The sequence below is a fragment of the Callospermophilus lateralis genome, chromosome 7, assembly GCF_048772815.1.
Source record: "Callospermophilus lateralis isolate mCalLat2 chromosome 7, mCalLat2.hap1, whole genome shotgun sequence".
Taxonomy (NCBI): Eukaryota; Metazoa; Chordata; class Mammalia; order Rodentia; family Sciuridae; genus Callospermophilus; species Callospermophilus lateralis.
The window spans coordinates 84330852-84354998 of NC_135311.1; the positions used below are offsets into that span (position 1 = coordinate 84330852).

A 24147-nucleotide genomic window follows, 5' to 3' on the forward strand; every position below is an offset into this window, starting at 1 on the left:
GGCGAGTGCTCTACTGCTGAGCCATAACCCCAGTCCTGAGAGTGCTAAATCTTAATAGTTCTATTTTTAATTACTTGAAGAAACCTTCTTACTGTTTCCCATAATGGCTATACTAACTTACATTCCCAACAACAGTTGTGTAATGATTCCCTTTTTTCCTCATACTTGCCAGATTTTGTTATGTGTAAACTTTTTGAAAAATAGCTATTATTATTGGGGTAGAAATATATCTCATTGTAGTTTTGATTTGCTTTTCTCTGATGATTAATAATGTTGAGCGATTTTTGTATACGTGTATATAGATGCTGTGATAGTGGGTATATACATATTGAAAATTGTTATTTTCTCTTGCTGAATGGACTCCTGTATCATTACATAATAATGTACATCTCTTTTTACTGATTGCTGTTTAAAGTTAATTCTATACAAGTATGGTTACTCTTGTTTTCCTTAGGATTCAATTTGCATGGAATATCTTATTTCATCCATTCATTTTTCATCTATGTGTCATTAGAGGTGCAGTGTTTTTTTTGTTGTTGTTTGTTTGTTTTCTGTTTTGTTTTTTTGTAAGCAACATAAAGTTGTGTCTTATTTTTTAATCTATTCAATTACTCAATTTTTTAAAATTTTAGAACATAATCCATTATTCTCAAGATGATTAAGTATTAATACCACTGCTTTGTAACTTGTTTTCTAGTTTTTGTAGTTTATTTTTCTTTCTCTGTTTTATAGATCTCCTTTGCATTAAAATGATCTGCTCTCCTGGTTTTCTTTAATTATGTACTTATTTTTAGTTTGCCTGTTATAGATTTTTGCTTTTTAGTTATCATGAGGCTTACAAAAAAACATTTTTGATTACAGAAAACTATTTTGAAATGATACCAGCTTAACATTATCTTAAAGATAAGAACAGAAACAAACAAGAATAAGAGAAAATATATGAGAAAACTACACCTTCATTTCATTTCTCTCCATATTTAAAATTTTGGCATCCAATTTTACATCTTTCTTTTAACATGTTAATTGCATTTATTAATATAGTTATTATTTTTAATTATTTTATTTTTAGACTTCATACTAGAGAAATGAATGATTAATGCACCAGTTTTAAAATATTAGAACATTATGAATTTGTGTAATTAATTTGCTAGAGAATTTTATGTCTTCTATTTTTTTTTTTCTTATTTCTTAGTATCTCTTTCTGTTTGAAGCACTGCCTTTTATTTTCTTGTAGAACAGATTTGCCAGAGGTTCTTATTCTTAGCTTTTTTTTTTTTTTTTTTTTTTCATCTGGGAACATCTTTATCTGGTTTTCATTTCTGAAGGATAGCTTTGCTGGGTACATTGTTCTCAGCTGACAGAGTTCTTTTTTCCTTCAGTACTAAGAAAATCTTGCCATACTTTTTCCTGGCCTGCCAGGTTTCTGTGGAGAAGTCAGCTACAGGGTGAATTGGGATACTATTCTGTGTTGTTTCTTTTCTCTTGTAGCCTTGAGAATCTTTTATATCTTTCACCTTTGAGATCAATATTGTAAGATGTCATGGGATAGATTTGGCTGAGTTAAAATGATGACCTTTGACCTTCCAATTCTGTTTATATGTTATCCTTCTCTAGATTTGGGAAGTTTTTTATTACTTCTTTGAATAAACTTTCTACCTTTTTGACATTCGCAAGTCCTTTTTGTACCTCAAGAAGCCAAATATTTGTTCTTTTAGCATGCTTTCTTTATTTCTTATCATTCTTTTTCCATTTTCTCATCCAACTCTGTATTTTCATTAGCCTGTCATCAAGTACACTAATTCTTCTTTTTCATCTACTGTTATTGATAACTTCTATTATATTTTTAATTTTCTTGAGTGTATTTTCCAGCTCAAGAATTTCTGTTTGATTTTTAAAATTGCTTCCATCTCTTTATAAAATTTCCTTACTAGTGTATTGAACTGTTTCTCTGTCTTTCATTCGAGCTCATTGAATTTCTTTTTAAACAACTGTTTTAAATCCTCTGAGCATTTTGTCATACTGATTACTTTCTGGTCATTTTCTTGCACACTGTTTTACTGGGTGAGATCATGGTTTCCTGAATGCTTCTGATGGGAGCTGGGGATATAGCTCAGTTGGTAGAGTGTTTGCCTCACAAGCACAAGGCCTGGGTTCAGTCCCCAGCATCTCAAGAAAAAGAAGATCTGAATGCTTCTGATGCTTGCTGGCATGCAATATCATTTGGATGTTGAAGGATTTTAATCTTCTTATTGTATGTGTTTGTTTGTGTGTGTGTGTGTGCGTGTGTGTGTATGTTCTCCAGAAATTCTAACCATGCCGCTGATTCTCTCTGAACTCCTTATCCTTTCTGCTGCTTCAGCACTGGAAAATATCTATGTGCATGCTCTTGGTGTATTGTCATTATTTCAGTACTCGAGACAAACTTAAGCCTACTTCTATCTCCAATACACTTTTTGGCGTGTTGTCCATAATGCACTAGGAAAGCACATAAAAAGAGTAGTCTGTTCTCACAAGCTTTCTCCCTAGGACTTGGTTAGGCCTCCACTATAACCAGCCTGAGGTCAGACATTGGGGATTCTGACCAACTCTGTCTGGGAAGAGTCATCATAAATGACCAGCTTCAGCTCCTATATAATACCTGTGGTCACCATTGCCAACAAACTGTGCTATACCCTTATCCCATAGCATATGAAGACCAGAACAAAACTGAGCTAGGTTCAAGGCTCACATTGCTATCTATGGGCTGCCTATTTCTCAGACTCATGTATGACTCAAAATTACTGCATTCAGCCTCAGATGATGCTAACTGAAATGCAAATCTCATAGATTGGGGTCATGCATATGTCTTACCCTGGCACTGGATATGTGTCAGGGGAAACTTTAGATGGTCCATTAGGATTCTCCCAGTGTTAAGTTTTACCAAACTACCACTAAGTTCCTTAACTGAATCTTGTGCTTTCTATCATATCCTGTACCCAGTGAATGGGGTCTTTCACCACACTGTTCTGCTCAAGGTTGAGGGATGGGTGGTAGAGACATTCCCTTAGCTACCAAGTCTCATGTTAAACTGGGTTACTTACAAGTCTCACAGCTATAGAAAAATGCAGTCTTGGAAGGAGGGAACATATGCCTAAGGATTAGCAATGATTCAAGCAAAAACTTGATTCTATCCTAGTGGTGCACAAGTCACCGGGTGACCTGTTCTAGCTCTGATTGTAGGCTTTGGCCTACATACAGATCTTCACTTTATAGTGAGTGCTGGTTCTCACCTAGTGCTGGTCTTCACTTTAGAGTGAGTGCTGGTCCTAACCCCACTGAGCTCTAAAACAAAGCCCTGTGTTTCTTTTTGTGCACTTGCTCAAGAGCAGGTGGAGTCTTATTTCCTGTTCTGCCTCCGGAGGTTAGAGGTTGGAGAATGGAAGGAGGAAGCAGTCAGTCCTTGGTCTGTAGTAATTCCAGCTCAGACCATGGGAAATGGCCTGGCAGCAAGGCTAATGAAATTTATCTGGCATGTCTGGCATTGGGATCACCACAGCAAACCTGGCACTGGGTGTCAAATCTAAGGCCTGGACTTAATGCTCTCTCCCTTCCTGAAGCAGAGATGTGCCTCTCTCCATGCTGGGATTATTAGAACTGGGGGAGGGATGACTCTGGCAATTCTCCTGTCTGCCTTCTTCAAGACCTCTCTTCATTTTGTTATACTACAAGTAGGCACTGTGGTCTCTCACCTAATTTTCTTAGCTCTTGTGAAGGTAGTTTAGTGTGTAGTTAACTGTTCATCTTGTTAGCTTGTGTGGAAGCTATCAGAGAATTTTACTTCCATCCTATTTTGCCTGTATCATAATTGTTTTAATTACCATAGTTTTGAAGAAAGTTTTGAAACCAGATTCTGTGAGACCAGTAACTTTAAGTTACTGGTCTCACAGTATGTGTATACACACACACACACACACACACACACACACACACACACATATACATAAAACTCTGTTGTTGCTTGACATTTGGTTTGATTTTATAATGTTTTTTTATTTCTACTAAAAATGCCATTGGGAGTTTGTTAAGGATTGCATTGGGTTTGTTGATCCATTGGGTAGTATTTAATAATTTCAGGTTTTCCAATTCATGGACATGAGATATCTTTTCATTTATTTCTGTCTCTTTAATTCTTTTAATAAAGTATTGTAGGTTTTAGTGTATAACTCTTTCACCTTTTTGGTTAAATTATTGCCAAGCTTTTATTTCTATTTTTGACACTAAATCAAATTTGTTTCTTAATTTTGATTTTTTGAATTGTTTATATAGAACTAGTTGATATTTGTGGTTTGGTCTTATATCCTGCAACTTCATTAATTCAAGCTTATTTATTCAGTGTGTTTTTATGAATGTGTGTGTGTGTGTGTGTGTGTGTGTGTGTGTGTGTCTGTGAATGTGAAAATCATTATGAGTTTTCAATAAAGATCATGTTCTTTGTGGACAGATGATTTTTACTTCTTCACCTTTCCAGTTTGTATGTTTTATTTCTTTTTATATTGCTCTGACTAGGACTTCTATTACTACATTACAAAAAAGTGGTAAAAATGGACATCCTTGACCTAGTCCTACTCTTAAAGAAAAAAGGCAAGTAGATATTTTATTATTGAATATAATGTTAGCTGTGGGTTTTTCTTATTTGGCATTTATTATGTTGAAGTAATTCCCTTCCATTTCTACATTTTTGAGTGATTTTGTCATAAATAGTTATTGAATTTTTATTGATGGCTCTTCTACATATTGTATTTTCATTCCAAGTTACTTTTTAACTAGAGTATTTTTAATAATGCTGATGATACTTATTTGTTCACCCATATTTAAGTATAAGTTCCTGAAATAATTTTTGGAAACTCTGTTTATATATGTATGGTTTCCTTAAAATCTTTTGATCTTTTTTTAAAAAAATATGTTTTAGTTGTTGATAGACCTTTATTTTATTTATTTATATGCATTGCTAAGAATTGAAACCCAGTGCCTCACACTTGCCTGGCAAGTACACTACCACTGAGCAAAAGCCCCAGCCCCTCAACTTTTGACTTTTAATGTATGAGAATGAGGTGGTGTCTAGACTTTCGATTCTGTGAGCAAAAATATCAGTGTTTTTTCCAGAAGAAGAATTCTCTGATATTCTGCCTATGACATAAGAAGAATCACCCAGTTCTTAGAAATTTAGTGTAGGATTTTCATTTTTTCTATTTTTTCAGACACCTTATTCCCTATCCTTACAATTTAACTGTAAGTTTTCTGCTTATTTGATTTTACCTTTAAAAACACTTCAAAGCAAATATAAACCTTTTTAATTCAAGTTTTTAAAATAATTTGCAACATTTCAGAGATTTTTTTTCAACTGTTTTTAATGTGAGGTTGTAGTAGGAAACCTTCTCATTGAACAGTTTTTGTTCTCCCCAAACTATTTTTGTTCATTCTCAAATTTGGACAATTATTTGGCTAAATTTTTGAAGCCTATGGGCAAAGCATTTTCCTTTAATACTTAAAAATATTATTGTACCTTTTTTTTGTTAAAACTCGCAGTAAGTATTGCTATTGAAAAATCTAATACTATTTGATTCATCTTTCTTTAGGATCTTTTAAAGTTATCTTTCAAAATTTCAGTATGCATGCATGTCAGTGTCTGTATGCATATTTGATCTTACTCTCTTTTATTTGTCAAATATTCAATTATTTTCTCACATACTTAATATTTATTTATTTTTATCCTTCTGGGATATGTACTATGTACTCTTACTTCTATCTTCCGTGTCTTTCAACATTTTTCTTATATTTTGAATCTCTATCTTTCCCAGGATTATTCTGGGATAGTTCCTCAATTTGAACTTCAGACTCATGCAAAATTCTGTTACAGAATTCGGTTTCCTGTTTGCATTCTCTGCCTACCTAAGATTGATTTTTTTAAAAAATTGACTATCACTTTTTGTTCTTAGTTCATATTGTTTTCTCTTCCCTTTCCTTTCTCTGTACATTCAATATAATTATTTTAAATTCTTATTCTATCTAATATTGATTCCAATAGATTTTTTGTTATGAAAGTTGTTTGATTTTAGCTTATGAGGTCATATTCTTGGAGTTCTTGGTTTCTGTTTTTGATAATGTGTATTGGGAAATTGCAAGTAACCACTCTAATCTATGCCTGTCCAATAAATTCATAAAGAGGAAAAGAAATATACTTTAAGGCAAAGGACATACTCTACAAATAACTCATTCCCATTTGGTATTATCATACCAAACATTTTTTTGGATCAGGTATATTCCAAAACCTTAGAAAGATATCTACCTGGATTATGGTCTACCATCGATCAATAGATTATATCCTCATCCTAATAATTTTTTCTTGCCTACAGTTACTACCAACTAAGCATCTAATTACCAATAAATTAAATATATATATATATATAAATATAATTATATATATATAATTAAATATATATATGATTGTATTATTTTCTTGCTTTGAAACTTTAAAAAAATAACCAATGTTTACAAAACAATTTTTTTTCCTGTGGCACAGAATATTTCCTCCTAACAGGGACTACCTCAAATGGGCAGTTTTCTTGTCACTTTCGTACCAGAAATTCCCAATGAAGGTGTCACTACTATCCAGAACAGTTCAAAACAATGGTTCATTCATTCACTGTTCCTGACACTTGTAATTACAAGAATATACAACTATTTCTATATGCTTGATGTTCCTCTCTATGTGGAATATGTGGAAGTGCATTCATTGTTGTCTGTTGAAAATTATTTCATACTAGAATTATATTCATATTCTCCATTTTACTTAGTTTCCTCCATAATCCAAATAAATGCCTGTTTTTTATTCATCCCATAAGACCTTATTTGTTCCTTTTGTTATGATTATTTTTTGACAAATTTTCCTGTGCCAAAATGTGAATTTCTGGAAAACAGTCATTGTTTTTTTTTTCTCTTTTGTCATGTAATATTTGAGAGTGCATTGTGTCCTGAGTTTTTGTAAATGATCTTCAATAAATCAATCCTAAATTATATCTTGAAAAGGTACATTGCCTGGCAATAAGTAAGCATGTGGTTTGTAGTAATTTCTTATTCCTTGTTCTGAAACAAAACTTTTGTGGATTTGTTAATTTTTTCAATAAGTAATTTTTGAGTACCTATGTGTACTCAAGACACAGTCATGTCCAAGGCATATACCCATACAGCAAGCCTATATAGCTGTGTGTTCTGAACATTTCTAAAATAAGAACATATGCTAAAAATAATAAAATCTGTATGGCACACTAAGGCAAACTGAACAATTTTGGAGAGTATTTGTATGAGGCGTGGTAAGAAAATTATTTGTTACATTAATTGTGACAAGGAAAGTAAAGTATAGTATATTAGAAAATATGTATGTGGAATAAATATACATCTGAATACATACATATGTGTATATGTATTTTATTTCTTATAGATAAATTTTTCCAATATTTTTAATGAAAAACTGGATTATTTTCTATGAATGCAAGAGCTTCTATATTTTTTTTTTATTGTGTTTGTTTTTATATGACACAGGGGATCAAACCTATGTCCTTGTATATATTATGCATGTATTTTATCACTGAACTCATCCCCTGCCCCTATGTCAAATTTGATGCTAAAAAAATATATACCATTTCTGATAAAGGCTTCTGAATTTTGATTTTTTAATTTCGATCTTGTTTTGAAAAGATTTATTTTTAATTTTGTGATTTATGATACTTATAAGAATACATACATGTAATAATTTAATAAAGTTAAATTAATTAAAAAAGAACATACTATTCACTTCAATTGAAAAAAAACTGAAAAGTCTTAGAATATGACAAAATAGTGTTTTTTGAATTTGAAACATTGAAACCAATGGTGACCTTTATAAGAGGAAATTCAATAGTGATAAGCAGAAACCATGTTGGAGAAGGTTAAGTATGAATTGAAGTAAGTAGTAAAAACATTGTCAATATTTACTTTCTTGGGTTTTAAAATCTATAGCCTTCATCTTCTTAGTAACCTAATGCACTTAAAGAAAAAAAGAAATCCTTTTGAATAAAAGATATGCTTAATTATGATCCAAAGTTATTATGAATATTTTACTATATTTATACTTTGAAAATTTATTGTATATAAAGCACGAAAGAACATTATGATTAGAATATTTTAACAATAAAAAACTTAGTTATCTAAGTTAATTCTGAATATCTTATGAGATATAGATTGGTAAATAAGCCAGGGAGGGAGTGTCTTGTAAAGATGGTTGGTCAGGCAATTACTATTCCCTTCTTCATAGGTTATGGTAATTTGAGTGGATGGTTATGGGTTAATATTTTACAAAATAGTATATTTGTTAATAGGGAGCTTGTTTCAAGTAGAGCAGAAATCTGTATGTTAATCAGAGCATGAGTGTGAGCAATTATTGCCTCACAATATAGGTCATGTCTTATAGGAGCTAGCTATCTTCTAGATACTATTTCTCTTGAGCACTGATTCTTTTTTTTTTTTTTTGCTTCTTTGGTCACATATACATAACTGAAGAAATTGAAGAATTTGATAAAAATTTCAACTTCTTCCCACTGCTAAAAATGCACATATGACCACAAAGTAATTTCATTTATGGTTGTGAGGGGTTCATTGACTCTTCAAAGTCCTATCTGAGGTGCTTAAATCAGTTGACAAAAACAGGAATTACATATAGAAGATTCTGTGCTCCTTTACAAACCTGTAAGATGTATAGTTAATGTTTGTGTATCATCAATTAAACATATTGTTTTTATGTCTTCGTGCTTTGAGCAACTTCTAAACATCAGACATTATATAAAATTCACTTAAGACATTTGAGGTGTTCAGTGTTTCTAATAAGCTATGAATTAGTCTAAATGCTATTCATATCACCTGTTACTGTCATTCCAACTTTAAGATAGTATTATTAAATACTTACATTTCTGCAGATATATGTAATCAATAGCAGTAATATGTTATTTTGTAATATTTAATTAGAAATAAAATACTATATTGTATATTTGTTCTGACCCTTATATTGTTAATATAAGATCATTCATAATAATTCATATATCACTGAATACTGCAGTTCCTGCATGAAGTTATATTTTATCATTCATTTTCTCCCTTGAACATTCAAATTTGGCAGAAATATTTAAACCTTTACCATATAAGTAAATAAACAAATGAGTGAAAGACTCATGGCTATTTGTAGCATGACTACTGTGCCCCAGTTTTGCCCTGGGAAGTCTGTTACTATCTGTTGTCCTGGTGTGTAAAAGTATCTTTCAATCTTGAATACGTCCCATTTTGAATAATGTATGGTAATACAAGTGTGAGACATCTTCATTATCTCTCATTCATAGGTCATTTTAACATGATTGAATTATAAAATTAGATTCAGACAATTGGAAATCTTACTCTAGTGTCAAACTTTACTACTGATTTTAAGGATACAATCAAGAGACTTAAATGAAGCAGATAGAGAACTGGGACATAGTGTCTGGTTCTGTAGGTTTTCTCTTTCCTTGAAGAATGTACACATATGGCCCCCAAAAATACAAAGTTCTAGTGAATTTTATATGTTAATTCACAAAGAGGTAATGTTTATGTTATAAAATTTATTTCTATTACATATTCCAGAAAGTTCAATGTATATAACATTGTCCAGGAAGTGTACCTCACAGACTCTAGTTTTATTTTTATTATTATTGTTATTATTAATATTTAACTGTTTATCTTTTGTTGATTTTATTATTTTTTTAAATACACGAAAGCAGTGGAATGCATTACAATTCTTTTTTTTTAAAGGGAGAGAGAGAGAATTATTTTTAATATTTATTTTTTAGTTTTCAGTGGACACAACATCTTTATTTGTATGTGGAGCTGAGGATCGAGCGCTCCAGGCAAGCATACTAGCACTTGAGCCACATCCCCAACCCTACAATTCTTATTAAACACATAGAGCACAATTTTTCATATCTCTGTATATAAAGTATGTTCACGCCAATTTATGCCTTTATACATGTACTTTGTTTTTTTTGCATTACAATTCTTAATACACGTATACACCACAATTTTTCATATCTGTGTATATAAAGTATGTTGACATCCAATTCAAGTCTTCATATTGTACTTTGTATAATGATGTCCATCACATTCCACCATCCTTGCTAATCCCTTGCCCCCTCACTTACCCTCCCACCCCTCTTCCCTGTCTAGAATTAATCTAATCCTCCCATGCTCTTCCTCCCTACCCCACTGAGTCAACCTCCTTATATCAGTGAAAACATTCGGCATTTGGTTTTTTTGGGGGGGATTGGCTAACTTCACTTAGCATTATCTTCTCCAATGCCATTCATTTACCTGAAAGTGCAATATTTTGTTTAGTTGTTGATAGACCTTTATTTTTTATTTATTTATATACAATGCTGAGAATTTAACTCAGTTCCTCACATGTGCCAGGCAAGTGTGCTACCACTGAGCCACAGCTCCAGCTGCCTGGTTTTATTTAATTATGAGCAATTCTTTAGCCAGGAACATTCTGCTACAAGCGTTCAATAGAAAAATTTGATTTTCCTCATAGGAAATGTAATTTGTCTAATTTTTTTCTGGAGTTCCAGTTGATATGGATATTGGGTAAGATCACTTGCCTTTTTTGCTTTTTCCTAGGTATATTTTATAAATAAAATCAGTACATTACTGTCCAGACAGTTTAACTCTTTCTTTCCACACATCCAATATATTTTTTACATTTGAGAATATTCATTACACTTAGTTTTACCTTTACATTTAAGTTATTATTATATAAATATTTTTTATCAGTGTTAGGCATTTAAAATTCACAGTAAAATTGACCGAAATATCCCTACCTTCATGGTGCTATTATGTTTGAATAAGGATGATATTATACGTTTTAGTAAAAATGCATGAGAATATGAGGTAAAAAAATCTGCATGTACCTATATGTAGTTTGCAAATAAGGGTAGGTATTATAATATTTATATTAAAAAACAAATAGTTGTATTAAATATGACATTTTAGATGCTAATCACTTTTGTTGTAAATAGTATCCAACATTCCTGTTTTATTAATTACCTAGTAATCAATAGGTTCACTTTTATCTTCTTTATCTTAAGCCAAAACTATTATTACTTCTAGTTTTTATTTTATATTACCCAAGAAAATAAATTAGCTTTTTTAGTAAAAATGATATATCACTGTGGGTCAGAGTTTCTAAAGTAATATTGTATTTCATGAAGGCCTATTTTACCTTATAAACAAGAGATCTTTAGTATTAGAAATTAAATGTAAAATTTCTTGATTTATACTGAAAAAAACATGGCATACCAGACTGATACTAGAACCCTGACAGTGTATGCTATGTTAATTTTTTGATCCTTTATTGTAAATATAGATAGAGAATAGGCCAAAATTCTACAGTTATTTCAGAACACCATTTATGTTTCAAATATAGTTATAAATAAGTAAATTCAAATCTTTTACAGAAAGTGCCAGCTGCTGCTACAAAAAAAATACATTTCTGAGAACATTTTCTAGTCTGAATATAAGGTCAAAGGGTTAATTATTTGAGGGTCATTATATCAAAGTGTCTGTGATTAGATTTACACAATCTTCAGTTATTTTCCTCCATTACATACTTTGTCTTGCTCCCAATCCACTTTCAAATCTGAAATGAAGACTCTAAAGGAGATTTTATGGTTTCCAGTGAAACACATTACATTTTCTGCCTCCAACATTTTTCTTCCAAATTCATCCAATTTATCATATCTTGCTGAATTCAACCCACTTGTCTCTATGCGATTTTAACAGAGCTTTTTCTTTTTCTATTCTTCTAAATTGCTTGCTGAAATGACTTGAATTTTAGTTCAGCATAAAAACAGCATCAACTAAGTTACTTCAGATGAATAATTAGAGTATACTTATGCATTGAAAATGACATCTTGGATATAAGATTTAAAATTAAAAACAATACATATGTGTATATATATTGTGTTTATACAATTGTTCAAATTGCTTTAACTTTAATTTTAATATCTTTACTACCAAGAAGAAAAAGAGGAAGGCAAAATTCAAATTTTATATATATATATATATTTATATATATATATATATATATATATATGGATTTATTTGGTAATTTTAAGCACTAATGCCACATATTGCATATGTTTCCCTGTGTTACCCAACTTCTTGTATAGTTAAGTAGGAATTATGTGATCAGTCTCTCCAATTGACTCTGAGCAAAACTGAAACTTATCACTTCAGATTAAAAGCAATTAAGAGACTCACTCTATTTCCCTGCTTTTTAGAACTTGAAGGATATGTGTTCCATTAACATAGCTGCAAGGTCCTCCTAACCAAAATTGGTTTTTAGATGAAAAGTAGATAAATGTTCACTATGCTAAACTAGTTAGATTTCAGGTTTCATCTATGATGGAAGATAAAATAAATTATGCTAATAAATATAGAAATTAATACCATAACAACAACAATAGCAGCAATAAAACCTTTGAATATGGTCACATCTATGTAATCAGTTATACTAGGTGAGAAAAATATACCAGACTGAAAAGATGGCAATTCAGTCCTTTTTAGTAGCAAAGCATTTTTTTCTATGATAACTTGGAAGGTAACCTATGTGTGTAAAAATTTATGGCTCTAAAGGAAGAAGTTGGAAGATGGAGTAGTGATTCTGTATGTTAGTTGGATTTGATTATATTTGGCAAGTTACCTTATGGAATAAAGAATAGATCAGGAAAGTAACTGGTGTGCAAGGTAAACTAAAAGAGAATGAAATGTTCCAAAATCAAGGTCTTGCACATTTGAAAAAGTGGTCTCTTTCTCAATCCTAAATAATAAATAAGTCATTAAATTTAACAAAACTTGAGACAAAAGCCTAACCTCTTAGTTGAAAATAATGACTCAAATTGGAATTTAGATTAGGTATGTGGACTTACCACATATTGTTCTAGATAGCTTTGTGATAATTTTCATTAAGTTGTTAGTAAGTTATGGGAAGAAAAATAAAAGTCCCAGGTGCTAGTATGATTTCAAAAGAATTTGTTTTGTGGCTAATGGAATATGGAATTGACAAGAAAATAGACCAAATATCTATAATTATAAGGGAAGAGCATTAGCAGAGCATCTTAAGTGTAAAATACCTTTGACAATTCAAAACTTGCATATACACTTGAGTTTGTATTCTTCAGCATTAAGAAGTACAGAGAGAGAAAGCTTTTGAAGCTTCCAAAGTAGTCAATTTCCTAGTCTCCCACCTGAGAAAGCAAGAATCTTCAGAAGAAAGAAGAATTACTCAGAATAGTCAGGGATTCAACCATAAGTCATTTCTGTTTAAAGGTAGGTATAGCCTATTCATCTACTGTTCTTTCCATTTGTAGTTAGGTTTTCATTACTCTTCCTTTACATATTTAATATGCATATGGTAGGTAGGGCAGGAGGCAGATGACTTGTCTTTTAATTTATGTCTGTATACTAAAATTTTATTCAGACTATTGAGCAATATTGCAGACATCTAGGGATTCTGGCCTTGGTGGGATTTCAGAGGATTTTTTTTGAGGACCTTTGGTGCTGACTTTGTGTGTAGATAACTCACTTGTTTCTCTACATTTCCCAGCTATCCTCAAGTTTGGTTGGGTTCAAATTTTTATTTTTAATTTTTATTTTTTGGTACTGGGGATTGAACTCAGGGGCATTCAACCACTGAGCCACATCCCAAGCTCTATTTTGTATTTTATTTAGAGACAGAGTCTCAATGAGTTGCTTGGTGCTTCACTTTTGCTGAGACTTGCATTGAACCCATGATCCTCTTTGAACTCATGCCTGCCTCAGCCTCCTGAGCTGCTGGAATTGCAGGCGTGCACCACTGTGTCTGGTCAAATAATTTATTTCTGGTCAATAGATTATGATTCAAAATAAGTGTGTCACTTCTGGGCTAAGGTCATTTACACTCTCATTCTCACAGGCATAAAACAGAGCATTGTAGGTGCTACATAATATGTGATGATGGCATTGCTGTTTATAGCATGTATTAATTATTTTATTCTAATTGACTAATATTTACAAATATTTATAATTTATAATATGGTATATATCATAGATATCTTTACACACAAAAATTGTTCTTTGAGGTTTTTGATAATTGTTAAAGGTTACACAGGGTTCTTACACCCAAGAATTTGAGAATTACTGATCTAGGTGCTTTGAATACATAATCAGACTCCCTGCTTTCATGAGATTTACATTCCTAAACACAGCAAGACCACAAAAAATGAACAAACTAATTTTGAATGGTAGTAAGTGCTATAAAAAACCATAGAAATAAAAAGTATAGGGAAGTATAATGTGGTATTTTAGCTAACATAATCTTTATAACTGGCTTTTTACTTTAAATACGTATATCCATATATGAATAAATAGTATTTATTCTATAATGAAAAGGAATGATTCACATAAAGATGGTAGGGAAGAGTATCCTAGGCAAAGGAAACTACAAAAGTCACAATTTGAGAAAAAGCTTCAGAGACTTGAGAAGAAATATGAAGTCTTTCATAACTAGAACATAGTAAGTTAAGGAGGACAAATTTGAAAAAAAACAGGAAGAAACTTTTAAACAAAAGCAATCCAACATATCAGTGTACACTGTGGTACTCCTTTTTATTCATAAATATTTGTAATTTAAGTATAATGCTTTCATTCATATTCAAATATGAAGAAATGTTATTCATAGCTCCTAAAGTAAAGATAATATTATTAAAATCAGTATGATAAAAATAATTCATCATGTACAACAGAAACTTAATGAGATTAACAACTTCCCCAGAAATAATGGGGGTTTAATATATAGACTATATAGAGACAAAAATTTACTGTTTGGTTTTTAATTTCTAGAATTTTTAAACATAGATATGCATAGACATTACTTAGTATATAGATATTTAAATATACAGACAATATAGACTTTAAAATTTTTCTTTGTTTTAATTAGTTCTACATGGCATTAAAATGCATTTGTACACTTTGATGTATCATACACATATGGGATATAATTTCTCATTTTTCTAAGTACACGTGTTGTACAATAATATCGGTCATGCAATCATATATATACACAAAACAATAATGTCTGTTTCATTCTACTATCTTTCCTATCCCTCCTCTCCCTTTGCATCACTTCCCTCTACCTAATCTAAGGTAACCCTATTCTCTACTGCCCCCCCACCTTATTGTGAATTAGCATCTGCATATTAGAGAAAACATTAGGCCTTTGGTTTGGCATGATAATCTCCAACTTCATCCATTTACTGGCAAATGTCATAATTTCACTCTTCTTTAAAGCTGAGTAATATTCCATTGAGTATATATCCCACATTTTCTTTATCCATTCATCTATTGAAGGACACGTAGGTTGGTTCCATAGTTTAGCTATAGTGAATTGAGCTTCTTTAAACATTGATGTGACTGTATTACTATAGTATGCTGATTTTAAGTCCTTTGGGTTTATATTGAGGAGTGGAATAGCTGGGTCAAATGGTGGTTCCATTTCAAGTTTTCTCAACAATCTCCATATTGCTTTCCATAGTGGTTGCACTAATTTGCAGTCCCACCAGCAATGTATGAGTGTACATTTCCCCCACATCCTCACCAACATTTATAGTTGCCTGTATTCTTCATGATTGCCATTCAGACAGGAGTGAGATGAAATCTTAGAGTAGTTTTGATTTGCATTTCTCTAATTGCTAGAGATGTTGAAAATTTTTTCATATATTTGTTGATTGATTGTATATCACCTTCTGAGAAGTGTCTGTTCAGTTCCTTGGCCCATTTATTGATTGGATTATTATATATTTTTTTGGTGTTAAGATTTTTGAGTTCTTTACATATCCTAGAGATTAATGCTTTATCAGAGCATTAAATTTCAGAGTAAAAATATCAGAGTAAAAATTTTCTCCCAATCTGTAGGCTCTCTCTTCATGTTATCGATTGTTTCCTTTGTTGATAAGAAACTTTTAAATTTATTTGTTAGCTTTTTATTCTTTTAATGAATGTGGTTAAAGCAATAAACTTTCCTCTTAGTACTGCCTTAATAGTGTCCCAGAAATTTTAATATGTTGTATCAGTGTTCTCATTTACTTCTAAGATTTTTTTTTATCTCATTCTTGACTTCTTCTACTGTCCAATCATCCTTCAATAGTGTATTATTTAGGCTCCATTTGTTACAGTAGCTTGTATTTTTTATTTTATTGTTGATATCTAATTTTATTCCATTGTGATCTAATAGAATGCAGGGTATTTGTTTTTACTTAATATGTATATATTTAAATATATAGAAAATATATTATATATTAAACATATAGACAATCTAGACATTTTTTGACACATGATATAAACACTATTGTTTGGCTGTTAGTATGCAAACATTATAATATCTAACTATATACACATTATAAACATACTATTTATTATACATATACAAAATGGGGAATAGCGTACGGTTTTTACATTTCACTAGAATTAATGTTAGTATAAATCTGTAGTTGATTTTGACAAGTTAACATGTATTTATTGCAAGCCCTAGAATAACCACAGAGAAAATATTAAGCATATAATTAAAAGTTATTAAATGGATTAAAATGTCATCAAAGAAAAATATTTAACGGAAAACAAAGGTAATAAAAAATCAAAGGAGAGGGACTAGGCCAAGAGACTTACAAGAAGCAAAAGTAAAATAACAGATTAAATCCAACCATATCAAAATAAAATTAAATATGTATTGATATACAGTCTAATCAAAAAGTAAAAAATGCTAAGTTGGAGTTAAAAACTCAATATCTACCTATATATTTTGTGAAACAAACATATTTTAGATTTTAAGTTTTATATAAATCAAAAATAAAATGATAGAAAAAGATACCATGTAAACAGTAACCATGCAAAACTGAAATGAGTATAATAACATCAGTTAAAAATAAATTTTATAATAAAAATGTTGCTAGAAATAAAAAAATACAATTCTTAATAGTAAACGTCCCAATATTTTAAGAATATAAACATATATTCACCTAAGTGTAGAAAATCCTAAATGGCAGAAAGCAAAATATGACCAAACTGAAAAGAAAAGTAGACAATACAACCATAATAATTGGAAACTTCCATACTCCAATTTCAATAACTGATAGAATAATTAAGCAGAATATCTATATGAAACAAGAAGGATTGAGCAACACTCAGAAACAACAAGAGCTAATAAACCATTGAACAACAGGACAATACATATAATTTTCAAATGAACATAGAACATCTTTTAGAACAGACCATAGGGTTAGAATGAAACAAAATTTAACTATTTTTAAAAGAATTTTATATAAAACCTGTTTTTTATACCACAGTGCATTTATATTAGAAATCAATAACAAAAGGAAATTTATGAAATTCAAAAACATGAGGAAATTAACTAACAACAAATATGTAAAAGAAATAAACTACCAAAACTGACTTAAGAAGAAATAGAAAATCTAAGGAAACATATAAAAAATAAATAAATGGAATTAATTATTTAGAATTTTTTTTCCACAGAGAAAAATCCAGGCACACATGTCTCATTAATTTTCCATAGCTTCTATAATAATTATCACAAATTTGGTGGTGGCTTAAAATAACAGAATATTATTCTCTCACTGACATGGTGAAGCACTAATTTGACATAACTTTCATTAGGATGGTACAAAGTTGTCTTTGTGATCACATTCTTTCTAAAGCATCTGAAGAATCTTTTTGTTGACTTGTTCAGCTTGAAAGCTGCCACCATTCCTGTGCTTGAGAATGCCTCAGTGCTTTCTCTACTTACATCTTCACACTACTTTCTCATTTTTATAAGAACATTTATGGCTGGTCGAGGTGGTGCATACCTGTAATCCCAGTGGCTTGAAAGGCCAAGACAGGAGGATTGTGAATTCAAAGCCAGCTCAGCAAAAACAAAATGCTAAGCAACTCAGTGAGATCTTATCTCTAAATAAAATACAAATAGAGCTGGGGATATGGTTCAGTATTTGAGTACCTGTAAGTTCAATTCCCAGTTGCCCCTTAGCCCCTGAAAAAGAACATTTATGATGGATTTTAGGACCCTTCCGGGTAATTCAGAATTATGTTATGTCAAGGTCATTAATTTAAAGAACGTATTTTCAAATAAGATAATATTAACAGGTCCCAGTAATGAGAACCTGGTGTTTTTAATGGTAAGTCATTACAGAAGTCTTTACTGGTGAATTTACATTTAAAAATTACACCAATTCTTTGAAATTTTTCATAAAAAATGAGAAGGAAAAGATGGAATGCTATCTAATTAATTCTATGATACTGGTATAATTTCAATATGAAAATTATGCAACCAACCTAAAGATTAATATCTATGAATATAGACACAAAAATCATCAAAAACAATACGAGGGGCTGGGATTGTAGCTGGGGTTATAGTAATTGCCTTGCACATGTGAGGTTCTGGGTTTGATCCTCAACACCACATAAATAAATAAAATAAAGCTATTGTGTCCATCTACAACTAAAAATAATTTTAAAAAATACTAGTGAGCTAAATCCAACAATATAATAAAGTATGAAAGGTTAATTTAACATCCAAAATTAATTAATGTAATATGCCATATTTAATGAATAAGGGACAACATTTCATGAATATCTTAATAGATGAAGAAAAGAAACAGGTGAGAAATTTCAAAACCTTTTCTTGATCAGCAAACCCAGAATAGGAGAAGGTGCTTCAATCACATAGAGAGTATCCACAGAAGAACTAACTTTATACTTAATATTGAACAACCAATTGTCTTCTCTCAAAGTTACTTGACAGGAGTATTCATTCATGCCTTTTATTCAATATTACTGGAGAGTGTAACTAGGAAATTTAAGCAAAAAAAAAAAAAAGAAAGAAAACATAACTTAATTTTTAGGAAAGAAATAAAATTCTATTTGCAGATGTCATGATGTTCTATACATAAAATATAAGGAAACTAAAACTAATGATTATTAGAACTAATAAACAAATTTAGAAAACTTTAAGGATCAATATTTAAAAATCAATTGCATTTCTATATATTAGTATCCACCGACTAAAAATAATTTAGGAATATAATTTTATTTATAATAGTACCAAACAGCAAAATACTTAGAAATTAATTTAACAAAGAATTGAAAAATTATACAATATATATTTTTTTAAATTGCTGTACGAATTTAAAGAGGATCTAAGTAAATGGAAAGACATTCATTTTCTTGAGCTGGTTGACTTAAAATTGCTAAGATGTTAATATTACTCAAAACAATCTAGAGAGTCAAAAATCCCTATCAAATTTCTAGTGATTTATTTTCAAAGATGGAAAAGCATATCCTAAAATACATAATATATAGAATGCAATGGTCTCCAAATAATCAAAACAAATAAACAAAAACATTGTATTGAACACTAAAATTGTAGGACTCAAACTTCCTGGTACATAAACTTACTAAAAGTAATAGTCATTGTTAAGGCAATGTGAAATTGGCATAAGGATAGACATTTAGATTAATATAGTAGTATTTATTTTTTTGACAGGAATGTCAAAACAATTCAATGAAGAAAGAAGCGTCTTTAACAAAAAAGGTGCCAGGGTAGTGAATTCTTATAATTTTATAAGAATTCAATTGCTTTGGCATCCATTTTAATACAGTTTTAACTTACTTATACAAAAAATAGAGCTCAATCACCTTGACATATGTTCTGGTTCTATACCACATCCATGTAGCTCAAGTCATTAGCCAAAGATAAGTTGTTAGAGACTTCTTTCCTGCCTAACAAACTGGGCTACCTGATTTCCTGCTACTTCCTTTAAAAGATCATTTCAGCATTTACCTATCAACTTAGAGCAACCTCAAACTATTTTCCTATATACACACTGTTCACTGAATACATTCTCTCTCTCTGACTTGTCATTCCTTCCTTGCTTGAACCAGGAAGACAGGCTTGCTCTCAACTCACTGTATCCTCCCTGCCTGGGATCTGTAGGTTAAAATATTTGAATTTGTTTTATATAGTGGTGGCTTATTGAACTTATACCTTCTATCCAAAGAATCAGGGCTTCTCCAGCCTGGGTTTTCCCTGGGACACAGAAGAGAAAACAAGGATCAGTTTCCAGCATTAGAGTGATGGTCAGGCACAGATAAAGTGGACATGGGCACAGATAAAGGTCCACAATTGCATTTTCTGCTAAAATCAAGTTTCCTATCAAGTGAGAGATTCTCTTGTTCATGAGTTGGACAATGAAGTATTAGGCCGCATTCTGGGTAAAAGAATTATTCCATGAAAGCCTCAGTAAAAACACTGACATCCAGTTCCCCTTAATTTTCTGTTAGGGCAGGATTGATAAACTCTCTGATACTGAAACCACAAGTTATAGCTGGGGATTCTTAAAGCATCCAGAATAATGTAATGTCTACATTCAAAAGAATGATGTTCAATCCCTACTCACAGCACACTGTATGCCAAAATTAATTTTAAAACATCATAATCCTAAACACAGGCATTAAATTGTAAATCCTTTAGAGTAAAACATACAATTAATTCTTTCTAAAATTGACTTAAGCAGCGCTTCTTAGAACACCAAAAGCACATGTCAATAAAAATAAGAAAAGGTAGAGAGAAAAGGAAGAAAAGGAATGCATATATATGTGTATATGTATATACATATATATCTACATATATATGTATATGTGTGTGTGTGTGTATATATATATATATATATATATATATATAATGTATTTATATATGAGAGAGAAGGGAAGGAGGAGAAAATTTGAGAAAGATTAAAGTATATCATGACTTAAAAAAAACTTTTGAACTTCAAAGTATACATTAAGAAAATGAAAAGACAACTCACAGAATGGGAGAAAACATTTTCTTGCAAATCACATATCTGCTAAGGGAATTCTATTCATAATATGTAAAAATTTTCTATATCTCAAGAATACAAAGGAAAATATTCAAGTTACAAGATAGGCAAAGTATTTGAGTATAAGTTTATCCTAAGAATATATAACTATTCAATAAGCACATAGAAAGATGCTCAAATTTTTTGACCACCTAGGGAATGCAAATAAAAACCTCAATGAGATTCCATTTTATACTTCCTATGATGGTTAATTTTAGAGAAATTGAGAAATACCAAGAGAACTGACAAAATATGATAGTAGGTGTGTCTGTGAGGTTGTTTTCAGAGAAGATTAGTTTATGAGTTGGTAGACTGAGTAGGGAAAGATCTATAATCTATTTGGGTGGGCACCATTTAATCTGCTGGGGGTCAGATAGAACAAAAACATCAAAGAAAGCCCTCACCAGATGTGACTTCTCAATGTTATCTTGGAATTTCTAGCCTCCATATAATAAGTAAATTTACACTCATTATTAAATATGCAGTTTGTAGTATTTTGTTTGGGAGAATAAAACATACTAAGACACTTATTCAGATTACTATAATAATCAAAAAGACAGTACAAAGTATTAGTGAGGTTGAGGATAAATTAGAATCTTCATGCATTGCTGATGGATTTTCATACATTGCTGGCTGTAAAATGAAATAACCACTCTAAAATATTTTAGAAGTTCTTCAAAATGTTAAGCATAGAATTTTTATCATGTCAATAATTGCACTCCTACCTGTCTATCTAAGAGAACTGTCAACATGCATGCACATAAAAACTTACATTTGAGCTGGGCACAGTGGTGTGTGCCTGTAATCCTGGCCTCTCCGGAGGCTGAGACAGGAGGATTTTGTGTTCAAAGCCAACCTCAGTAACTCATTGAGACCCTGTCTCTAAATAAAATACAAAAAGAGCTGAGGATATGGCTCAGTGGTTAAGTACCCCTGGATTCAATCCCCGGTACCAAACAAACAACAACAAAAAACCTTGCATTTGAAGAAGCATTTTAATACAGCCCCAAAGAAGAAGCAAATAAAATATCCATCAGTTGATGATGACAAAGTGTTATGTCTACATAATGAATTTAATTTAGTAATGAACAGAAATGAAATATTGATGCTGCTACAACATAGTTGATCCTTGCAAACATAGTTTAAAAAAAGAATATGGAAACAAATGTCATACATTTTATTATTCCACTTATGTGCAATATACAGACCAAGAAAATGCATGGAGAAAAAGAAGGGTTGTTATTGTCAAAGACTGGGAATAAGCAGTAACAATAAGTGACTGCTAATGAGTACCTACTTTCTTTTGAAGGGGGATGATGAAAATGTTCTTAAATTAGTCATGATGACCACATTATTGTGTGATGAAAAGCCACTGAATTTATTGTTTTTATATTTTTGTTTCCTTTTTTGCAATTAATTTATATTTTTGAGCAATTTTTTGTTCATGGCAAAATCGAAGAGAAAGTACAGAGTTCCCTTATACCCCATCCCACTCATATATAACCTCCCTTTCACTGTGTATATCCGACAACAAAGTGCTACATAAGACAGTGGTATATGTGTTACAGTAGGTGAACTTATACTGACAATCATCACTAGAACCTATATTTACATTTGGGTTCACTGTTTTTGTACACTTTATGGGTTTTGACAAATGTGTACTGACCTATATCCATCATTACATCATTATTACAGAATCATTTCAGTATCATTAAAATCCTTTGTGAGCCAAGCATGGTGGCACATGTTGATAGTTCCAGCTACTCTGGAGACTGAAGCCAGGGGATCACTTGAGCCCAAAAGTCTGAGGCCAGCCTGGGCAACCAAGACCACATCTTGGGGAAAAACAAACAAAACAGAAAGCCAACCTCTGTGCTATGCCTATTCATCCATCCTTCCTCCTTAACTCTCAGCAAACATTGATCTAATGTCTCCAGAATTTTACCTTTTCTAAAATGTCTTGTATTTGTCCTTATATCCTAAGTAGCATTTTAAGATTGGCCTCTTTCACTTAGTAATCCGATTTTAAGTTTCCTTCATGCCTTGTCATGATGTGCTAGCTCCTTTCTTCTATATTGAATAATATACCATGCTCTGGACATACACAAGCTTATCTGTTCACCTACTGAAGTAAATATTTTTTCAAGTTTTGGAAATTTTGAATGAAGCTGTTATAGATATCTATATTTGAGTTTTTGTATAGATATTGGTTTTTAATTTATTTGGATAAATACCAAGAAGCACAATTAGTTGGTGGATATTATGATGAGAATAATTTGTAAAAACTACCCAATAACCTTCCAAAGTGGATTTATCTTTTCATGTGCTTACTTGACATCAGTACATCTTTTTTGTAAGGTAACTGTTCAGATCTTTTGCCCATGTAATAAGGTTGCTTATTTTCTTATTGTTGAGTTTTTTGTTTGTTTTATTGGTGAATTATACATAGTAGTAGGCTACACTGTGATACATTCATACCAGCACATAGTATCATTTGATCTAATTCATTTCCCAATAACCCCCTATCCTTTGCTGATCTCCATTCTATTTTCATCAGATCTTCTTTCATCAGATCTTCTTTCTCCCCTTTTACTCTCTAGATCTGTATGTAAAAGAAAACATGTAACCCTTGATCTTCTTAGTCTGGCTTATTTCACTCAGCATCATGTTCTTTCTTTCCTCTATTTTCCTGAAAGTAATATAATTTTGTTTTTTAGAATCGGGTAAAACTCCATCATGTATATATACAGTATTTTTTTATCCATTCATCTATGGAACACCTATATGAATTGTGCTGCCATGAACACAGGTACACATGTATCACTATATTATGCTACTTTAATTCTTTTTGATAAATACCAAATAATGGTAAAGCTGGGTCACCATGAAGGTTCAATTCCTACTCATTTGAGAAACTGATTTCCATAGTGGTTGAATAATTTGTACTCCCATCAACAATAGATAAGCTTTCCTTTTTGCCACATACACACCAGTATTTATTAATACTTGAGTATTTGATGATTGCCATTTTTACTGGAGTGGGATGAAATCTCGGTATAATTTTACTTTCTATTTTCCTGTTGCTAAAGATGTG

General features: G+C 31.2%; 1 protein-coding gene and 1 non-coding gene across 2 annotated transcripts in view; both read left to right on the forward strand.

Annotated features, from left to right (window-relative positions):
• The window catches only part of Lrriq3 (leucine rich repeats and IQ motif containing 3), a 162601-nt gene that overhangs the window by 113571 nt on the left and 24883 nt on the right, over positions 1-24147 (forward strand). The window lies entirely within an intron of this gene.
• On the forward strand, positions 2099-2171 carry Trnav-cac (transfer RNA valine (anticodon CAC)). Its single transcript has one exon. It is a non-coding gene; the product is annotated as a tRNA-Val (tRNA).